At 36.0% G+C, this 20,870-nt stretch overlaps 1 long non-coding RNA gene and 2 other non-coding genes across 4 annotated transcripts; all 3 read left to right on the top strand.

Moving 5' to 3' along the window:
• The first annotated feature begins 1,011 nt into the window (after nt 1-1,011).
• On the top strand, nt 1,012-19,594 carry LOC128660976 (uncharacterized). 2 transcript variants are annotated; one of them, XR_008402598.1, is made up of 9 exons: nt 1,012-1,071; nt 4,036-4,099; nt 6,154-6,185; nt 7,695-7,733; nt 11,283-11,346; nt 11,700-11,730; nt 13,426-13,447; nt 14,456-14,530; nt 19,489-19,594. It is a non-coding gene; the product is annotated as an uncharacterized LOC128660976 (long non-coding RNA). The 2 variants fall into 2 exon arrangements; XR_008402597.1 differs by lacking the exon at nt 1,012-1,071 and having other exon boundaries at nt 4,006-4,099.
• On the top strand, nt 5,994-6,072 carry LOC128661937 (small nucleolar RNA SNORD87). The gene has a single exon (XR_008402704.1). It is a non-coding gene; the product is annotated as a small nucleolar RNA SNORD87 (small nucleolar RNA).
• On the top strand, nt 11,541-11,621 carry LOC128661936 (small nucleolar RNA SNORD87). The gene has a single exon (XR_008402703.1). It is a non-coding gene; the product is annotated as a small nucleolar RNA SNORD87 (small nucleolar RNA).
• Nucleotides 19,595-20,870: the final 1,276 nt, after the last annotated feature.

The following is a 20,870-nucleotide window of genomic DNA, read 5'->3' as shown; positions in this document are numbered from 1 at the left end:
TTATTTATATTTTGAGAATTAGCATCAACTGTTACTGGCCCCATGTCAGCAAATCAAATTAGTTTTTGAAAGGAACATGAAAGTCATAATTACATTTCCATCATTCAGATAGAAATTGCACAAAAAAAAAACAAAAAAAACCCTTTCTATTTTACTTTTATTATGTACTTCATTCTTTTGGTATCCTTTGGTGTCCTTTGTTGAAGAGCATACCTAAGTGGGATGTGCACGTGCGTTTCTTGAACACCATATTGCAGCAGCTGTGTTGGCAGTATTGATAACTTGTCCTTTGTGTAAAATTTGTATGGTAAATTATTTCTATTTTTACAATACAGTAGTGAGTAGAGAAGAGATTGTGGATCATTCTAATTGCTTAGTAACTGACACTGTGCCACAGAATTGTGTGAGCGTGTATGTGAGCAGAGTGTGTGTGGGTGTCAGTGAGCAGAGTATGTGTGCTTTATTCTCCAGGTAATCAATACATTTCCGATGAGCTGGTGCTTTAGTGCAGTGTTTCTCAACCATGGTCCTCAAGTACCCCCAACAGGCCATGTTTTCATTATAGCTGAATCAGTGCACAGGTGAAGTAATCAACTGATCAGTAACTCAGTGGTTACTAACTTGCTCTCACCCATCACCTGATTATGTCACCTGTGCACTGGTTCAGCTATCATTTAAACCTGCCCTGTTGGGGGTACTTGCAGCCCTCTGTACATGTGTTTCTCCGGCGTATCATATCTAGTGCCTCACCAGCCTCTGACCTCACTGCACATCACTGTTCTACAGACTCAATATTTCCAGGGTTCCTTTTTATTCCCTGTCCGACACTGTAACATAGTTATCCCATGCTACAGAAACTAGCTCCAAATAAATGCAGCTACTACGGGAAGGGTTGGCTACTATTGCTGCTGCTGCTGCATCGCCCAGAACTAAGCACGTGTCACGTGATCCCAGTAGTCACTTGATTGCGTGACGTCACAAATCATTTATCCGGGCGGAACTACTCGCTAACGTATAAAACGTGCTGTGTCAGTAACCACACTTCCTCTTTGTGTGTGATTCGGCTTTGAGGTAGGACGCTGGGGTGGAGGTTCCAGGCTCTGCACTGATTTATATCTGTATGTGCTGTGAACAGTAGCGAGTCATCACAGTGATTGTAAATACATTAATTTAATGTGTAGTAAACTATAATCTGTTATAATTGTTTTAAAAAAACTGTTTCCGACCTCAGGCGCATCATTCACTGGGAGTTATCAGTGTTTGTACTATAACAGTGTATGATTATGTAGACAATGTCCCTGTTGTATTTTGTCATTGAATAAGAGCAATCCGTGTTAATGTCTTAAATATTGAAACAAAATGTTACTTTCTCTGTCGCATTAATAAGAGAACACACTAATAAAACCGTTTTCTGCAGCGTTTGAAAAGTTTACGGCATACTTACAGCTTTTACTGCATTTTCCAAACGCAGTGCTTGTGGCGCTGCTGTTCGGTTGCCACTGAGGCCACGTGGTCTGGGTGATAGTTACTCGTAACGTTACCAAAGGCCTTTGCTGCAGTACGTTACTAGTTTTGTTTAACACGGAACAGATATTTATTAGCTTGAACATATCCGGGTTTAACCCTGAGCCCAATTCCTAGTTATAACCCTGAAATATACATTTTTAGCGCCATTCCAAATCCATAAAAGTACTACAGCATCGCACATTGTCTTAAACAGCACGTTAGAGTAGTGCTTATGCCGATTAAATATAGTAATTTTTCAACCTATGGCGAGATGCCACTAGGTGGTCCCCACACCTTTTGATTAAATTGCACTTATATTTTTATAAGCGTAGGAATTGACAACTACTTTCATATTGTTGCTTCTCATGTGCATCACATTTCCTCTTTATTTGGACTCCATAACTATTGATTGTTGGTACATTTTTGTATATATGAAGCAATACTTGTTTGAAGTTAAAGGGACAGTTCACCCAAAAACTTTCTCCCCTTTTAAATTATTCCCAATGATCCTTTTTACCTGCTAGAGTGTATTAAATTGGTTGCAAGTAGCTCCTTTACTCATATTTCAGCATTTAGCTTGTGGCTTCCCAACCTATACTGAAAGTTTTGATACTGGCGTATACGCTATTGACAAGCCTAAGTAAACAAAGCCAGCAGAAGAGATTACGCCCTCAGTGGGGGGCATGATAGTTAAGTAATAAAATGATAATTTTCCATTGTTCTCTCTATGTATTGAGCTTTGGTGTTCCAAACAAATATAATATAAGGAAGCAAGTCTGTGTACATAAAAGTGATAACATAATGAGATCTGATATTACCTGAAGCTCAACCCATTGTAATAGGCTGTGGTTTCAAAGCACAAAATCAGCTACTTCAGATACACAAACCCGAAAATGCAATTTCTCAAATATTTTATACTCTGCAGTTGGTATAACAAGTCATTTAAAATACATTTATGGAAAAACAATTTTAGTGTACTGTCCCTTTAAGTTTAGAACAGTTTTGATTAACTGGATTTCTAACTCCTTCACAAATTCTAAGTAGAAAGAAAAGAAATTTCTGCGCCCCCCCCCTTATCTACACTGGTTGGACAGCCCTGCCTTAGTTTAAGCATGAAACTGACTTTCTGTTTGCTAAAATAGCTAGAAATTATTCAGACTTTTCAGGCCTGTAAATATTCTTTTTGTGAATGTTCATATATTTTTACTGAAGTGTTGTCCCTACAGAATTGTGTATTTTATTGATCGTTTAACCTAAGCTGCAGCTGCCACCCTGAATGTAAAGAGATGTAAAACATACTTGAAACACTTGCAAATCAATAATTTTCTGTTCAATAATGTTCCTAAATGATCCCTCTTGGTAGCTTCATAAATCACTTGGTTGACGTGAATGTCCAAATCGGATGATAAATGGCTCTTTTGTGAGCGAGTACCAGTGGCCAGATTATTGCTAGATGACCCTGACTGTGCCCTCTTAGGCTTGTTAAGCTCTGCCACAGTGGTCCCTGCTGAGCTCTCCTAACCTTGTATTAAAACTATGGTGTGACTCCCCCCCCCGTAATTTTACTTCATAACCTTGGTCTAAATTTTCTGTTAGGTCAGTTGTACTTGACTTGATTGCTAGTACTAGGAATATTCATTAAAAATGTTTCTTCCCCAAGAGAAATGTATTCTCCCCCCCCCCCCCCAATTTGATTAGTAATTGAACAAATAGTCATAACTATAAAGTTGTGGCTGAAACATTAGACCTTATTGTCTTGATTTCATTTTTTTTTTTAAATTGACTGCAGTTGCCACTAACAAGTTTGCTAGCTGTTTCTTCTTGTTACCAACAGTCCTCTGTGGTTCCTGAGTGTTAATTTAAGTGTTAACTGCCAAAGGAGTTAAACACATAGCATTTTCTGGTTGCTAGTGCTAAAATGAATCCAACAAATGAGTGCACTACAATATTCCTTTAATTGTTGAAAATTTTGCAGATATAATACACCTTGTAGTTTCATAGTATGAACACCCTTTGTAGTGTTGAAAAACTCGGTTTCAAATGCTCATTTTTGTTTATTGTAAAGATGGACTGTGGTAAATAAATTGAACCCATTTAGATGGTTACTTTTTTAGGGTTTAAAGTGAAGGTAAAGTTTCAAGCACAGCTTCATGGCATTGCATAAACTTATCAAAACGAGGAGTGTCTTTTTTAAAAAAAAAAATCTTTTTTCCCCGGGTGGAGATAAGGATTAGTTGGTTTAGGATACATCCTCTGTCAATCAATTAGACAAGATGGCAGGCGGGAGTGCTGCACTTATCGGCGGAGCAGTTTAAAGGTAAAATATGAAAATAGATTTAAGAAAAATCATGACTTAAACTCCTGCTCGTTTGGATAAGTCTATGCAATGCTGTGAGGCTGTGCTTATAACTTGACCGTCACTTTAAACTCCTAGTGTGCTTGTTATCCTTTAATGTATGGATTGATAATAAAATTAAAAAAACATACAAATTGTCCATTGACTTGTCGTGTGTTTTTTGTTCTTTTCAGATGGCTGCACCAAAACATTTTGGATGTTCTATTTTGTCTGTTAAATGGCATATCTATGCTGGAGGTAAGCAGGGTTTTTTTTTTTTTTTTTTTTTTTTTTTTTGTGGGAAACAAACTAATTTGTGAACCAATTAAACTTTTTTTTTTTAAATGTAAAAGTTAAAGGGACACTCAATCAAAATTAAACTTTCATTATTCAGATAGAACATGCCATTTTAAACAACTTCCCAATTTACTTCCATTAACTAAATGTGCAGTCTTTTTATATTTAAACTTTTTGAGTCACCAGCTCCTACTGAGCATGTGCAAGAATAAGTATGCATTTGTGAATGGCTGATGGCTGTCACATGGTACATGTGTGCATTTGTGATTGGCTGATGGCTGTCACATGGTACAGGGGGAGTGGAAAAAGACAATTTTTAAAAACTGTCAGAAACAAATCTACTACTTATTTGAAGTTCAGACTAAGTGCTATTGCATTTTCTTATCTTGCATTTGTTGATTATGCAAATCTACTGTTGACTGGTCCTTTAAAGCACCAGTCAACACAGTAGATTTGCATAATCAACAAATGCAAGATAACAAGACAATGCAATAGCACTTAGTCTGAACTTCAAATGAGTAGTAGTAGTTTTTTTTTTTTAAAGACAAATTTAAGTTATGTATTTTTCCACTCCCCCTGTACCATGTGACAGCCATGAGCCAAACACAAATGCATACACGTACCATGTGACAGCCATCAGCCATTCACAAATGCATACACACTTATTCTTGCACATGCTCAGCAGGAGCTGGTGACTCAAAGTTTAAATATAAAAAGACTGCACATTTTGTTAATGGAAGTAAATTGAAAAGTAGTTTAAAATGGCATGCCCTATCTGAATAATTTAAAGTTTAATTTTGATTGAGTGTCCCTTTAAGTTTTTGAATAGCTCTGGAGTTAAAGTGAAGGTAAACGATGAATCAGAGCTGTTTTTTAAAAAAATTCTATTAAACAGTGGCACTTTCATTCATCAAAGTGTAGAAAGCAGCCATTTTGATTAAAAACTTCTGGTTTTTGGTTTTTTTACACCCAGAGCAGCTTCCCCCACCCAGAGATCCCCTCTTCACACGTCATCAATGACTAATCTGGCTTCCTTCATCACGGCTTTCCCCCAGGTAAATCATTGCCGGAAGCCGTGTTAGTCATTGACGTGTCAAGAGGATCTCCAGGTGGGGGAAGCTGCTCTGGCTGTGAAAAACAAAGATTTTTTTTTTTTTCTAAGCCGCTGCTTTCTAAACATTTTAAGAAAGTGCCCCTGACTTTAAAAGTATTTTTAAAAACCGGACTTTCTTTCATCAGTTTAACTTCACTTTAAAGATTATTCTGATTTATGAGAGCCCAGGAGTGTACATCTCTGGCAGTAGTGCCTTGCAACATTGTAGCAGTTTGTACATTGTTTGAAAACACTGCCTTAGAGTTCTAGACATGCACACTCCTGGGCTCCTATGAGCCTACCTAGATGTACCCTTCAAAACAGCATACTAAATTACTTTTGCTAATAGATGGAATTTGGAAAGTTGTCAAATGTTAATGATGTAATTTTAGATTTTGTTGCTTTTACCTGATAGGGACAATGCATTTAATGTCCTCATCTTGCATATGAAGGGAGGGTGTGAATGAAAAATGTGCAGATTTCCACTAACAATATAACCAGCTTGCAAAAAATCTATTACTGCTGGTAGATTCTTGACACCTATGATTATAGGTGCAATATCCTTTCTATGAATATACATTTTTTTTTTCATTTTTTTGATACAAAGAACATATGGGGGGTACCATTTAGTTTTATTAAATGATTTATGGTATCACCCATTCTCTAATAAAAAAAACTATTTTGAACTCAAATGGGCATGTGGCGTAATCCCTATTAGTTAGTTTGCTTTAGTATATTTGAGATTTGAAGTGTTCACTTGTTGCAGGCACAATGATGACTTATTTTTGCCGTTTACCCAACAGAATGTTTGTGGTGATATTTTAAATTCTGAAATGCCTGATAACCAATTAAATATTCTTTATGGAAAAGCGTCTTAAATCCAAATTGAAAACCTTTTCCATTTTCTTAATTTGTGTTTCAGGAGCATATGGGAGTATTGTCTGCTGGATAAAGGTAATTTTTATTTTTGCTAGGCAGGTACATAATCCTAGAACCTCTAAGATGTGATAAATCTTTACATTCTGGAAAATGATCATTTTAGCTAGCTGCATAATGCACCTGATCTTTAAAACTGAGCCTTAAAGGGACATTAACTTAACATGTCTAGCACATCTGGCAACATGCATGAAACTGCTGTGTTTACAATGAAGCCAAGAGACAGGCACAGCCAATTTTCAAAGCAAATCTGCTAATGTGTTAAAGTGGGTGATGTTTAGTTTTGGACATTCAAAGGGCCCATATAGTAAAGAGAAAAGACATGGTCTAATGACCCTAGACCACTGTTTAAACTCTGCAAACTGATTCTATCTTGTAATTCGACTATTGATCTTTAAAGGGACAGTATACATCAATTTTCATGTAACTGCATAGTAGACACTAATATAAAGAATATGCACAGATACGGATATAAAAATCTGATAAAACTGTTTAAAAACTTTACTTAGAAGCTTCCAGTTTAGCTCTGTTTAAAAGGTTACCGGAACACGCACTGCAAGTGGGAAAGAGTAGACACTCCCTTCCTTTGCATATGAAAAGACCCTTTACACAAACAGAAGCAAGCTGGGGTAGGTATATGTCTGTATTCTCCTAAAACGTTGGTGCTTGGTTAGGAGTTTGAACATCAGACCAATGTTTAAAATAAAAAGCAAAACTATCCATTTTTAAAAAACTGTATGGGCTATATAAATGTATCATCTACAAAACATTTGTGCTTAAGAAAAATCTAGTGTAATGTCCCTTTAAGCTCAGTGAAGGACTTGGCACCTTAAGAGCTTCATACTTTCTATATGTTCTAGTGGCACTGTTTGACTAGTGCATGTGTATCTGGCCGGCCTTCAATGCAGTTATATGCCTGCAGATGTAAAAATAATTAAATTTCCCCCTTCCAATGATCAGGTAACATTTGGGGGCTAATGTGAAACCTGTAAGCCCTTTAAGTGTCATTGATAGAAAATGTTCCTGTACCAAAAGTTGTGTTATCTGGGACTTTTCCCAGACACCATTATTAAGACTGCCTTAGTGCAGATAAGCTGTATGGAAAACTAGTTTTGCACAGGCTCGACAAACCCAGGAGCTTAGGGAGACATTGGCTGCTAATGTTCTCCATATATTTATCTACAAATACCACTGTATGGCTCCTACATTTAAACTGATTTGTTGAGCACTTTAGCATGTTTTTAGAATTTTGTTAAATATTAACGTACTGTATTAAAATCCAACTTTAAAATAAGTTATTTTGCTAAAACTCATGCCATACACTTATATGCACTCAAAACCAGAAACCTATGCACAATTACCAGGGGCCACACTATGTCAAGTTGCATTAGCACAATGATGATTGCACTTTGCCGTTTACCCAACAGATTGTTTGTGGTGATAACTTCATAATCTGAGATGCTTAAACGGCTGCAGCTTCATGTAATGTTAATTTAAATAGTTGTTGATTTATAAATCTCTTTGCAGGGTGCGGCATGAATTTGTCAGAATTCCTCAAACACAAAGGTATGTAAAATATGCTCTCTCTGAATCATGCAAGTTTGATTTTTGCCTTTCCTATACCTTTAGGTTGGACATGGTTCACATAATTTGGAATCTGAGTGCTTATTTATGGCTGTGTTGGTACTTAACACAAAGTTAAGAATTTTCAGTGCTCACTGAAAAAATGTTAGATTTCAGCAAACCTTAAGATTTAAATTTTGGTGGCACAATGAAGATGGCTTTTCCTTAGAAGTTTAGTTTTTAACTTGCAGGGTCAATTAAGAATTGGTACTATTAAAGGGACAGTACACTGTAAAATTGTTTTTCCATTAACTTATTTTAAATGACTTGTTATACCAACTGCAGAGTATAAAATATTTGAGAAATTCCATTTTCATACTTATTTGTGTATATGAAGTAGCTGATTTTGTGCTTTGAAACCACAACCTATTACAATAGGTTGAACTTAAAGGTGATATCAGATCTCATTATGTTCTAAGTTTGTGTAAACAGACTTGCTTCCTTATCTTATTTGGCTGGAACACAAAAGCTCAATACATAGAGAGAACAATGGAAAAATGATCATTTTATTACTTAAAGTGATGGTAAACTCTCTCCCCTTTTTAAAATCAGATCTGGAATGTAAGCGCTATTTTAGATGGAGTTTAATTCATAAGCTGTAATGAAGATGCAGTATAACATTCTTTTTAATATAGATATGAAATTCAAATACTGCATGCTCCTCCGCCCACTTCAAAAGTAAAATTTTCTGTGAGCTAACAGATTGAATTGTTGTCCAATCAGCGCTCTCCCCATCTGGCACTTTTGTTGTAGCTAGAGCATTGATTGGAGAGTAATTCAATCATTTAGCTGACTTTTGAAGTGGGTGGTGTAACGTGGGGTATCTGAATTTCATATCTATATTAATAACTAAGTTATAGCGCATCTTCATTGCAGCTAATGAATTAAACTCCATCTAAAATGGCGCTTACATTCCAGATCTGATTTTAAAAAGGGGAGAGTTTACCATCGCTAACTATCCTGCATCCCACAGAGTGTAATCTCTTCTGCTGGCTGTGTATACTTAGGCTATTCAATAGCCTATACTCCAGTATTTGTTCAGTGTAGGTGGCGATACCACAGGCTAAATCATTTATTTCAAATGCTGAAATAGGAGTAAAGGAGCTACTTGTAACCAATTTAATACTCTAGCAGGTTAAAAGGATCATTGGGAATAATTTAAAGGGGAATTTTTTTTGGGTGAACTGTCCCTTTAAGCTTATGTAATTTCTGTGTTAAATCCACATACACAGGAGCAGTGTAATGTTGTACAGCACTATTTAAAAGCATTGGTGGATATAATTTCTCATTATTTTTGCAAATTATTGCATCTTTTGGAAGATTCTAAGTTTAATATAAACGATGAGTATGGCTTCACTAATAACTCGTGCTTTTTCTGGCTCTGATTTGTTCATATTGCCGTTTACCCATCTGAATGGTAACTGCTGACACTTAATGAATCTGAGCAGCCAGGCGAGGTGCTAAACTATACAAGGCATGTGTTTGGTGTAAGGACAGTGACACATTTTTGCAAATTCCATAACCTGCACGTGCTGCAAATAAAACAGCTGGTTTAGACAATTTGCAGCATCTTGACAACCTAGTTTAGACTTCTGCTTTTCTAGTTGAAATGTAGAACACTGCACATTTTTACCATATTGACATGATTAAAATTGTATGATCTTTTTGAATCAAACATTTTGGGCTTCATGTCCCTTTAAAATTAGTTTTTCACTAAAAAAAAAAAAAAAACTTTCCAATTTACTTAACTAATTTGCTTCATTCTCTTGGTATCATTAATTTACTAACTGAAAGCAATGAGCAAATATAAATAAATCACAAAAGATAAGACCAATAACATTAGGGTTGCCACCTCAGCCATGGTTTTCCTGGACACTTATGAGTTACACATGCTGCAGGGTGTGCAGTGAGGAACATTTATTGTGTTTCTGGACAGCACTATTTATATTCCTGCCTGCACACCCTGCAGCATGTGTAACTTATAAGTGTTCCTTATTTTAAGGGACAGGTGGCAACCCTAAATAACATCCATAACTACTGTGAGCAACTGCCAAGCCCACAAAATTATCAAAATTTGAAAAAGCTGTAGTCTCAAATAAGATAAAATATCCCTATTAAAAATCTAGCTAGTGTAAACTACTGTAACTACCTTGTTAGATTATGTAACATTGTGTGCTCCTTTTGCTTGAGGTTTTAAAGTGATACAATTAGGGCTGAGAATAGTGTGCGGTGATCTTTGGCCTATGTAAATGTGTTAAATATTTATCCATTAGAGGACATTGGAAATGCAAGAAACATTTAATAACCAAGAGGCTTAAATTGTGTATTGCTATAAAAAGCATCAGAGGTTGTGACTTGTATCACATTACTAAGGGGAGCCTCCCTAAAATGTTGTGCTTTTTGTTAGATTCCAATGTGTTAATAATTAGAAAAAGCAGTAGTCCAAAATATAAAATCCCTTTTTAAGAGGCATATATATGCAGCCACAAAAAGGCTGCAGCTGAGCCTACCTATATACTTTTCAACGAAGGATACAGAAGAGAAAACAAATTACATAATAGAAATTGTAAAGTTATTTAAAACTGCATGCTCCATCTGAATCGTGAGATATTGGGTTTCATATCCCTTTAAACCCTATGGAATGTTGCCTCTATAGAAGGTTTTAGCATGTCATTTTGCAACTAATGGCTCTAAACTTGGATTAAAACTATGGTGTGACCTCCCCGTAGTTTCACCTTTATAACCTTGGTCTAAATTTTCTGTTTAGTCAGTTGTACTTCACCTGATGCTAGCTCTAGCAATATTTATTATAAATGCATTTGTTCCCCAGGTGAAATGAATCTTATTTGATTAATAATTGGACATAAAATATTTGTCTGGAACATTAGAGCTTATGATTTAATTTGTTTTAAGAATTGTGCAGTTGCCACTGCTGACTGGTTCGCTAGCTGTTTCTGCTTGGTACCAGTAGTCCTCTGTGGTTCCTGAGCGGTAAGTGTTAAACTGCAGCAGAGGTTAAACACATATAATTTCGGGGTTGCTGGTGCTAAATTGACTTTTGCACTACAATATTCCTTTAATTGTTTAATTGAGCAGATAAATGTAGTTTCATAGTATGAACACCCTTTGCAGTGTTAAACAAAAATGGAGCATTTGAAACAGTTTTCTAACATAATGATGGACTGTGGTAAATTGAACTCATTTAGATGGTTACACTTTTATATTAGAATATAGCCTAATTCAAAATTTCTGTATAGCAACGGGAGTAGAGCTATACATAATAAAAGGAAGCAAACCTGTTTTTTTTTTTAGTGTTTTAGCTGAAGGTTACTGTAATCAAGTAAGAGGGTTAGGGAATGTTAGTCTTGTCAGGTTGTGTTTTTTTTTAAAAAAAAACCTAGTGTGCTTGTTATCCCAAGTTTTTCCTATAATGTATTGATAAAATAAACCTACAAATTAATGGTCACCTGACTGTTTTGGTTTTGTTTCCAGATGGCTGCACCAAAACATTTTGGATGTTCTTTTATGGCTGTTAAATGACATCTTTATGCTGGAGGTAAACAGATGTGTTATTTTTTTTTAAAGATACTAAACATGAGGGGGTGCCTTTTAGTTTATTAAATGATTTGTGGTACCACCCATGTCTAATTAGAGGCAAAAAACTAACTATTTAGAACTCAAATAGGCATGTGTCATAATCCCTATTAGTCAGTTTCCTTTAGTATATTTGATAAGTGTTGATCACTTGTTGCAGGCACAATGATGACTTTTATTTTTGCCGTTTACCCAACAGAATGTTTGTGGTGATATTTTAAATTCTGAAATGCCTGGTAACCTTTTTTTTTTTTTTTTTTTTTTATGGAAAAGCTTCTTAAATCCAAATTAAAAACATTTTTTTTTGTTTTACAGAAGCATATGTGAGAATTGTTGCTGGATAAAGGTAATTTTAATTTTGCTAGGTGGATGATAAATCTTTACATTCTGGTAAATGATACATTTAGCTAGCTGCATAATACACCTGATCTTTAACTGATCCTTAAAGGGGCATTCGCTTAAAATATCTAGCATGCGTCAGCATGCATTAAACTGCTGCATTTACAATGAAGACAAGAGACAGGCACAACCAAATTTTAAAGCAAAGAATATACTAATGTGTTAAAGTGTGTGATTAGTTTTGGGCATTCAAAGGGGCCCTTATATTGTAAAAAGAGAAATTGCATGTAATTTGATTATGGCCCTTTAAGCTCAGTGAAGGACTTGGCACCTTAAAGGGGCAGTATACATCAATTTTCATATAACTGCATGTAATAGACACTACTATAAATATGCACAGGTACTGAGATAAAAATCCAGTATAAAACAGTTTAAAAACTTAGACGCTCCAAGTTTAGCTCTGTTGAAAAGGGAAATAACAGACCCTCCCCCATCATCTGCATGTGAAAATAGTCTTTAGACAAACGAGAGCAAGCTGGAGTAGGTATACATCAGTATTCTAAAACTTTCAGACTTGGTTAGGAGTCTGAAAATCAAAGCAATGTTTAAAAATAAGCAAAACTATACTTTAAAAAAAACAAACCTGTATGGGCTATATACATGGATAATCTAAAAAAATTTATGCAAAGAATAGTGTGTAATGTCCCTTTTAAGAGCTACATGCTTTATATATTCTAGAGGCACTGTTCTTAAAGTGCATGTATCTGGGAGGCCCATATGGAGGAGCTATATGGCTGCAGATTTTAAAATAGTCTACTTGATAGAAAATGTTCCTGGTGCTACAAGTTTGGCTATTTGGAACTTTTCCAGACAAAGCATCATTGAGACTGCCTTAGTGCAGATAAAAAATAAAGCTGTATGGAAAAAACTAGTTTTGCACAGGGCTCGACAAACCCAGGAGCTAGGCTGCTAACTTTATTCTTCATATACAAATACCACTGTGTGGCTCCTAAATTTTAAACTGATTTGTGGAGCACACTTTAGCATGTTTTTAGAATTCTGTTAAATATTAAAATCCAACTTTAAATAAGTCAGTTTGCTAAAACACTCCATGCCACATGCTTGTATGCGCTCAAAACCAGAAGCCTATGCACGATTACCAGGGGCCACACTATGTCAAGTTGCACTAGCACAATGATGATTGAATTTTGCCGTTTACCCAACAGATTGTTTGTGGTGATAACTTCATAATCTGAGATGCTTAAACTGCTGCAGCTTCATGTAATGTTAAAGGCACAGTATACACCAATTTTCATATAACTGCGTAATACACTACTATAAAGAATATGCACAAATACTGATATAAAAATCCAGTATAAACCGTAGAAGCTTAGCTCTGTTTAAAAGGTTACTGGAACACCCACTGCAAGTGAGAAATAGCACACTCCCCCTTCCTTTGCATATGAAAAGACCCTTTACACAAACAGAAGCAAGCTGGAGTAGGTAAATGGTGTTCTCGTAAATGGTGTTCTCCTAAAATGGAGTCTGAAAATCAGAGCAATGTTTAAAAAAAAAAAAATAAGCAAATTTTAAAAAACTACTATATAAATGGATCTACAAAACCGTTTATGCAAAGAAAATCTAGTGCATGTCCCTTTAATTTAAATAGTTGTCAGTTTATTTATATTTTTTTTTTTTGCAGGGTGCATCCCTCAAACACAAAGGTATGTTTAGTAATAAAACAAACCTGCTTTTGGCAAACTTTAAAGATCGCAGTTTAGCAGCTCAGGGTGTAGAGCTTTGTCAGTTATGAATACTATAAATGTGTTCTGAGGCTTGGATATTAGTATTGCATTTGTCCAACTTTATAACCTAGGTTAAATCATGACTGCTTCATTGTTTTATGGACCCAAACTATAATCGTGGAATAGATAATGCAAGTCTAGACCAGCGGTCTGTGCACCGCTGGTGGTCAACGAGAAGATGTTGGTCCTTGATTCCTTCAAGCAGGAATTAAGCTTCTCTGGTGTCGCACTGCAACTCCCTACAGTGCCTTGCTGGATATCGGTGAAAACTGAGGAGTTAAATTACAATCTCCCTACGTACATTGCGTAGTACTGCGCAACGTGTGTAGCTATATTGTATTTAACTCCTCCTGCCCGGGGCGCTTCTCAGAGGAAGATGCTTCAATTCTAAAGCCAGCAGATGTTGGTATAGTCTTAAATTGAAATAGTGGAATTCAAGTGTAAAAAATGTTTTTATTTAATGTCTTCCCTTTACCTGTCTGTAGTAGTTTTCCTAATTTCTTCGGATGGACTTACATCAGTCTTCCTCCCCTCCATTTTTTTTATTAAATATTTTTCATTCTAATTTCCTGCGCACAAAGCCATTCCACTTGAATTCTAGTAATTCTGATCCAGCAGATCAGCCATATCCCACCAGTATTATAGCAATTGCCAGTAACATCAGTTGGGGTTGGCTCTCATCCATCTATGGTTATACTAGGTGTCTTTATTTTTTAAAAGAAAAAAAATTAATGTTAGTGGTCTGAGGTCCGACAGGTTGGCGACCCCCTGGTCTAGACTATTTTAGCTTACATCTGCATGTTGTCAGGCTAATCTTGTCTTTAAGGACATTACAATAAAATGCAAGATATAATGTATTCAAACTCCTTGTGTTTGTTTATAAATGTAACGCTAATAGAACTACCATGACTCTTTAAATCTCTGTAGTACCATCTGGTGGCAACTTACAATGAAGACTGAAGGCTCACTGAGGTGTTAATGTGCTCTTCTACTTGAGTGATGGTATGACTTGTATTTAAGCTGTCAATGAAATCTACAACTTGTTTGCTATATGGTTTACCACTACTAACACATTAGGATAGCGGACATCATATAAACAATTTATGCAGAATTAAAGGGACGTTAAAGTAAACCCCACAAAAAATAATTCTGATACATATAATTTCTTACAACTTTGCAATTTACTTCTATTGCTAAATTTTCTTTGTCTTAACCATAGCTGAAGGAACAGCATTGTACTACTGCAACTAGCTAAAATCATCTAGCTAGCTGCTGATTGGTGCCTGCACAAATGTGTCTTGCGATTGGCTAACTAACACTAGTGTCTTAACACTCCATGCTCTATCTGAATCGTGCAAATTTAATTTTGACTTTCCTATCCCTTTAAGTTGAATTGTTGCACATTTAGAATCGGTGCTTATGGCTGATGAATGTTAGTACTTAAAGGTACATGAAACCGAAATTTCTTTCATGATTCAGATAGAGAATACAATTTTTAAACAACTTTCTAATTTACTTCTATTCTGTTTCATTCTCTTGGTATAATTTGTTGAAGGAGCAGCAATGCACTACTAACTTAACACATGGGTGAGTCAATCACATAATATATATATATGCGCTCATGAACTTGCCTAGATAAACCTTTCAGCAAATAACAAGAGAAGGAAGCAAATTAAATGGAAGTAAATTGGAAAGTTGTTTAAAATTCTGTATCCTGAGAATTTTTGGCTTTCATGTCCCTTTAACACAAAATGTATGTTTGCTGGAATCTTTAAGATAATTCATTTTGGTGGCACAATGATGGCTTTTCCTTAGAAGCTTAGTGTTTAAAGCACCAGTCAACACAGTAGATTTGCATAATCAACAAATGCAAGATAACAAGACAATGCAATAGCACTTAGTCTGAACTTCAAATGAGTAGTAGTAGTTTTTTTTTTTTAAAGACAAATTTAAGTTATGTATTTTTCCACTCCCCCTGTACCATGTGACAGCCATGAGCCAAACACAAATGCATACACGTACCATGTGACAGCCATCAGCCATTCACAAATGCATACACACTTATTCTTGCACATGCTCAGCAGGAGCTGGTGACTCAAAGTTTAAATATAAAAAGACTGCACATTTTGTTAATGGAAGTAATTTGGAAAGTTGTTTAAAATAGCATGCGCTCTCTGAGTAATAAGTTTAATTTTGATTGAGTGTCCCTTTAACTTGCGGGGCCAATTAAGAATTAGTACTATAGGCAAATGTACTTTCTGTGTTGAATCCACGTACACAGGAGCAGTGCAGTAGTTTGTACAGTTATATGAAAGTATTGGTGGAAATTCTCTAACAATGCTATAAAAACAAAATTGTAGCTTATGATAGAGCCAGAAAAAGCTTTAATGTATAGAGAAGCAACACTGATTCGTTCATATTGCAGTTTACCCATCTGCATGGTAAATGCTGACACTGTTTAGTGTAAGGACAATTCTGTAACCTGCACGTGCTGCAAATCTAACGGCTGGTTAGACCATTTGCAGCATCTTGACAACCTAGTTTAGACTTCTGCTTTTCTAGTAGAAACAAGGAACAAAACACATTTTGACCAAATTGACATGATTAAAACTGATCTGAATCATGAAACTTTTTTGGCTTCATGACTCGTGAAGTGTTGTGAAAATACTTAACTTTTTTAATCTTGACAGCCGCTGCATTGCTGCCCCCCCAGTCTCAAGCCTCTTCCTACATCAAATGACAGATCGGTCATCCTCCAATCATGGCCCCCCCTGGGGAATCTGGCTTCCTCCAATCACGGTGTTGAATCAGACAGATTCCTCATTTTAGCAGAGGAAGCAATGCAGCTGCTGTCGAGATTAAAAGGTATTTTGACAACATGAGTGACATGTAAATTTTGATGAATTAAAGTGCCCCTGTTAATCAAATTTTTAAAAACCGGGCACTTTAAAATTCAAGTGAATGTAACTTGATGATAAAGAAAAATTGAATGTTAAACATCTTTCCAATTTACTTTAGTCTATTTTTTTTTTTTTTCTCTTGGTATCCTTTGATGGAGCAATAATGTACTAACTGAAAACAATGACAAGAGGCAAATATAAATAAATCCCAAAAGATAACTAACATCCATAATTACTGTGAGCAACTGCCAAGCCCACAAAAGATCCAAAAAGTGGTCTCAAATAGTATAAAATATCCATTTATTCAAAACACAACTAGTGCAAAAATGTAACTACTTTAAATAGATTATGTAACATTGTGTGCTCCTTTTTGATTTGAGGTTTGAAGTGATGCAATTAGGGTTGAGAATAGTGTGGGGTGATCTTTGGCCTTTTAATGTAAATGTGTTTAATCTTTTGTTTTCCACTAGAGGGCATTGAAAATGCAAAAACTGTCTACGTAAGAGGGTTAAATTGTGTATGTGGCTATAAAAAGCATAGGTTGTGACACATCACATGACTACAAGGGTAACCTCCCCAAACAAGGCTGCTTTAGTTAGATTCCCATGTGTAATGAAGGGATATCTTATACTATTAGGAACTACTGCTTTTTCTCCTATATATGCAGCCACCAATCAGCAGAAGCTGAGTCTACTTAGGTATACTTTGTCAATAAAGGATACAGAAGAGAACAAAACCACATAAAAGAAATTAGAAAATTATATAAAATTGCGTGCTCAATCAGAATGAAAAAAAAGGGTTTCATATCCCTTTAAACCCTATGGAATGTTACTTCGGTATAGAATGTTTAGATCAATTATAGTTGCAATGACACTACATACTACATAATTCATTAGCGCATTTCATTAAAACCAGCAATCCTTATATTTTTTTTTTTTACCCATTCACCAGTTTTAACAAATAAGGTTATAGTAATACTCTACCTCTGATTATCTTGTATGTAAGCCACTGCAGACTGCCCCTTATTTCAGGTCTTTCGACTGACTTTATTTTTAGCTAAATCAGTGCTGACTCTTAAATAACTCAACGTGAGTGAGCACAATGTTCTCTATGGCACACATAACCTAGTGCTGCCTAGCTGTGAAAAGTGTAAAAATGCAGAGAAGAGGCAGGCTTAGAAATTGGCATGAGTCTGCCTAGGTTTAGCTTTCTACAAAATACAAAGACCAGAGCAAATTTGATTTCCAAAGTAAACCGGATAGTTGTCTAATATAGCATGCCCTATCTGAATCATGAAAGTTTAAAGGGACATAAACCCCCCAATTTTCATGATTCAGAAAAAAACTTAAACAACTTTCCAATATATTCTTCTTGTTGAAAAGCAGGAAGGTAAAGTTCAGGAATGTGCACATTTATAACATGGTTGCATACCTTCACAAGAGCACTAGATGGCAGCACTATTGCCTGTCATGTAGTGCTCAAGACATGTGCACTCTACCACAACTAAGAATAACATGAGAACACAAGTACATAAAACACATTTTAGTTATTTGAATCCTGAAGAGAACATGTGGCTTTCATGTCACTTTAAAATGTAATATATTTATTGGGACTAAAGCCTTTAAATTGACATTAGAATGATTAAGCCCCATAATTAAAGGAGACCTAGACTATAGCTGCCTCTAGACCAAGGGTGTCTGACATTTTCGGAGAGTACCACAGGCAGGGTGAAGCAAGTTGATCAGGAGAGGAAGTGTGCTGTAGGTTGAATGGTGGTGTTTTTGCTACGCTCTAGCAATAAAGGTAAAGTTAATGCAACTTATGGAAGGTTCCATATGTGAATACTTTTTGAGTGTGGCCTTTCTGGCTCTGTGATGATTCATTAATTGCCGTTTACCCATCTGATTGGTAAATGCTGACACTTAATAGATCTGAGCAGTCAGGAGAGCAGGTGCCCTTAGCCTGACAAGTGTTTTGAAGGTTTTTAGGAACACTAATTACTAAATGATGAATCTTTAAGAATTATTGGATGTTGTGTGTTCTGCCATGTCCTGAAGATTATGGAACCTGTTATGCAGATGTTTTTTAAAATACAATTTCAATATTGGTTTAATATACATTATACTGTAATTCTGAGACTATATAATGAACAAACTGCCTTGCTTACACCAACCCCCTGTTGCCTCTTACATGTTTGGTAAATGTTTTAACTGCTCTTGTACAAACTAAGTAACTCTTCTTGAGCCACTGGTGAACCTGTGAAGGGCTAAACCATCTGAGCTTAGAGGTACAGGACTGATACATTGAGGGGAGGCCTCATTGCTAGTTAAATTTAGTGGCCCTTTAAGGACTTTAAGTGACATGAAACCCCCAAAAAAATTCATGATTCAGATAGAGAATACAATTTTAAACAACTTTCCAATTTACTTTTACCATTTAATTTGCTACCTTCTCTTTGCTGAAAGGTTTATCCAGGCAAGTTCATGAGCAGCAGAAAAACTATGTTCTAGCTGTTGATTGGTCGCTGCATATACATTGAATGTGATTGGCTCACCCATGTGTTTAGTTAGAAACTAGTAGTGCATTGCTGCTCCTTCAACAAATTATACCAAGAGAATGAAACAGATTAGATAATAGAAGTAAATTAGAAAGTTGTTAAATTGTATTATGAATCGTGAGATTTTTTTTTTTTGTTTAATGTACCTTTTAGTAAAGTTTCAGTAAAGCATGCAATTTAAAAAAAAAAAAAATTGTTCACTATCAAAACCTGCACCTTTTTGATGCACACTTTCTGAGGCTCCTATTGAGCATGTGCAAGTGTGCTGCGCATTTTGTGTGGCTGTCACATGATACAGGGGAGGGAAACAGGATAAATTTGCTATAAAATATTCTAGTACTCATTGCTTTGTCAAATGCTACTCTGTTTGCTGGTGTAAGTTTAAACTGTGGGTTTTATGTTTGACTCTGAGACAGGAAAACCTATTGTAAGACTAAGGGGTTGAAATGGGCAATAAAGAGAAATCAGTTTCTGAAGTCTAATAAGAAATTGCTTTATTTCAGGAATCAACACAACGGGAAATTGAGCCAATGAAGAAACGATAATTGAAGTTTTTATTTTTGTAATGGAAATTTTTTTAATAAAAAATGTGAAACATTTTGAAATGTGTGGATGTTTTTATATTAAGAAGTTGTGGATTAATCTTTAATCACTGGAGCTTGCTGTTTAAAATGCTGCTGGGGAAACTGGAAGACCTCCATATTGCACCTGTACAATATTTGGCAAGAAGACTGCAGTGTCAAGATAGAAACATTGAGAATTGTCCCAGTGATGGTCAGAACATAAATATCGCGAACAAATTTGACCTGAGGCATCTCTCTCGTTTAAACGAACAATATCACTGTTTCCAATGCATTATGCTAAATCTAGCTGTTGCATTTAGCTGACTGTTTTAAAGTACAGAATATGCCAATCAGTCACCTCTTTGCTAGCATAGAAGGGTGGCTCAAAGCTGGCAGTTTCAAACCAGCTTGTCACTGGAAATGTCTTCCAGGAGCTACCTCTCAGATTTTGAATCTCTTCAAGAATTAAAGCAGCAGGAAAGGACAGTGTTAGATGTAAATGGGGTGTCCAAGAGCTTTTTCTTCTGTTATGTGTGATCAGTCCACGGGTCATCATTACTTCTGGGATATAACTCCTCCCCAACAGGAAATGCAAGAGGATTCACCCAGCAGAGCTGCATATAGCTCCTCCCCTCTACGTCAGTCCCAGTCATTCTCTTGCACCCAACGACTAGATAGGATGTGTGAGAGGACTATGGTGATTATACTTAGTTTTTATGACTTCAATCAAAAGTTTGTTATTTTAAAATAGCACCGGAGCGTGTTATTACTTCTCTGGCAGAGTTTGAGGAAGAATCTGACAGAGATTTTTTACTATGATTTTAACCGGAGTCGTTAAGATCATATTGCTGTTCTCGACCATCTGAGGGAGGTAAAGGCTTCAGATCAGGGGACAGCGGGCAGATGAATCTGCATTGAGGTATGTGGCAGTTTTTATTTTCTGAATGGAATTGATGAGAAAAGCCTGCCATACCGTTAAAATGACATGTATGTATACACTTCAGTATTCTGGGGATGGTATTTCACCGGAACTACTGTGTTAAGGTCACTAATCCTTTTAATAACTATTCTCATGTTAAACGTTTTTGCTGGAATGTAGAATCGTTTACATTGCTGAGGTACTGTGTGAATAAATGTTTGGGCATTATTTTCCACTTGGCAGTTTTTTGCTTTAATTGTGACAGTTTCGTTTCTCTTCACTGCTGTGTGGGAGAGGGAGGGGCCGTTTTTGGCGCTCTTTGCTACGCATCAAAAAATTCCAGTCAGCTACTTTTATATGTCCTGCATGATCCGGTTCATTTCTGACAGATCTCAGGGGTCTT

Source organism: Bombina bombina, chromosome 5, assembly GCF_027579735.1.
Source record: "Bombina bombina isolate aBomBom1 chromosome 5, aBomBom1.pri, whole genome shotgun sequence".
In the NCBI taxonomy this organism is placed as follows: Eukaryota; Metazoa; Chordata; class Amphibia; order Anura; family Bombinatoridae; genus Bombina; species Bombina bombina.
The sequence above is the reverse complement of the archived record's forward strand: the minus strand, read 5'-3'. Positions and strand labels throughout refer to the sequence as shown.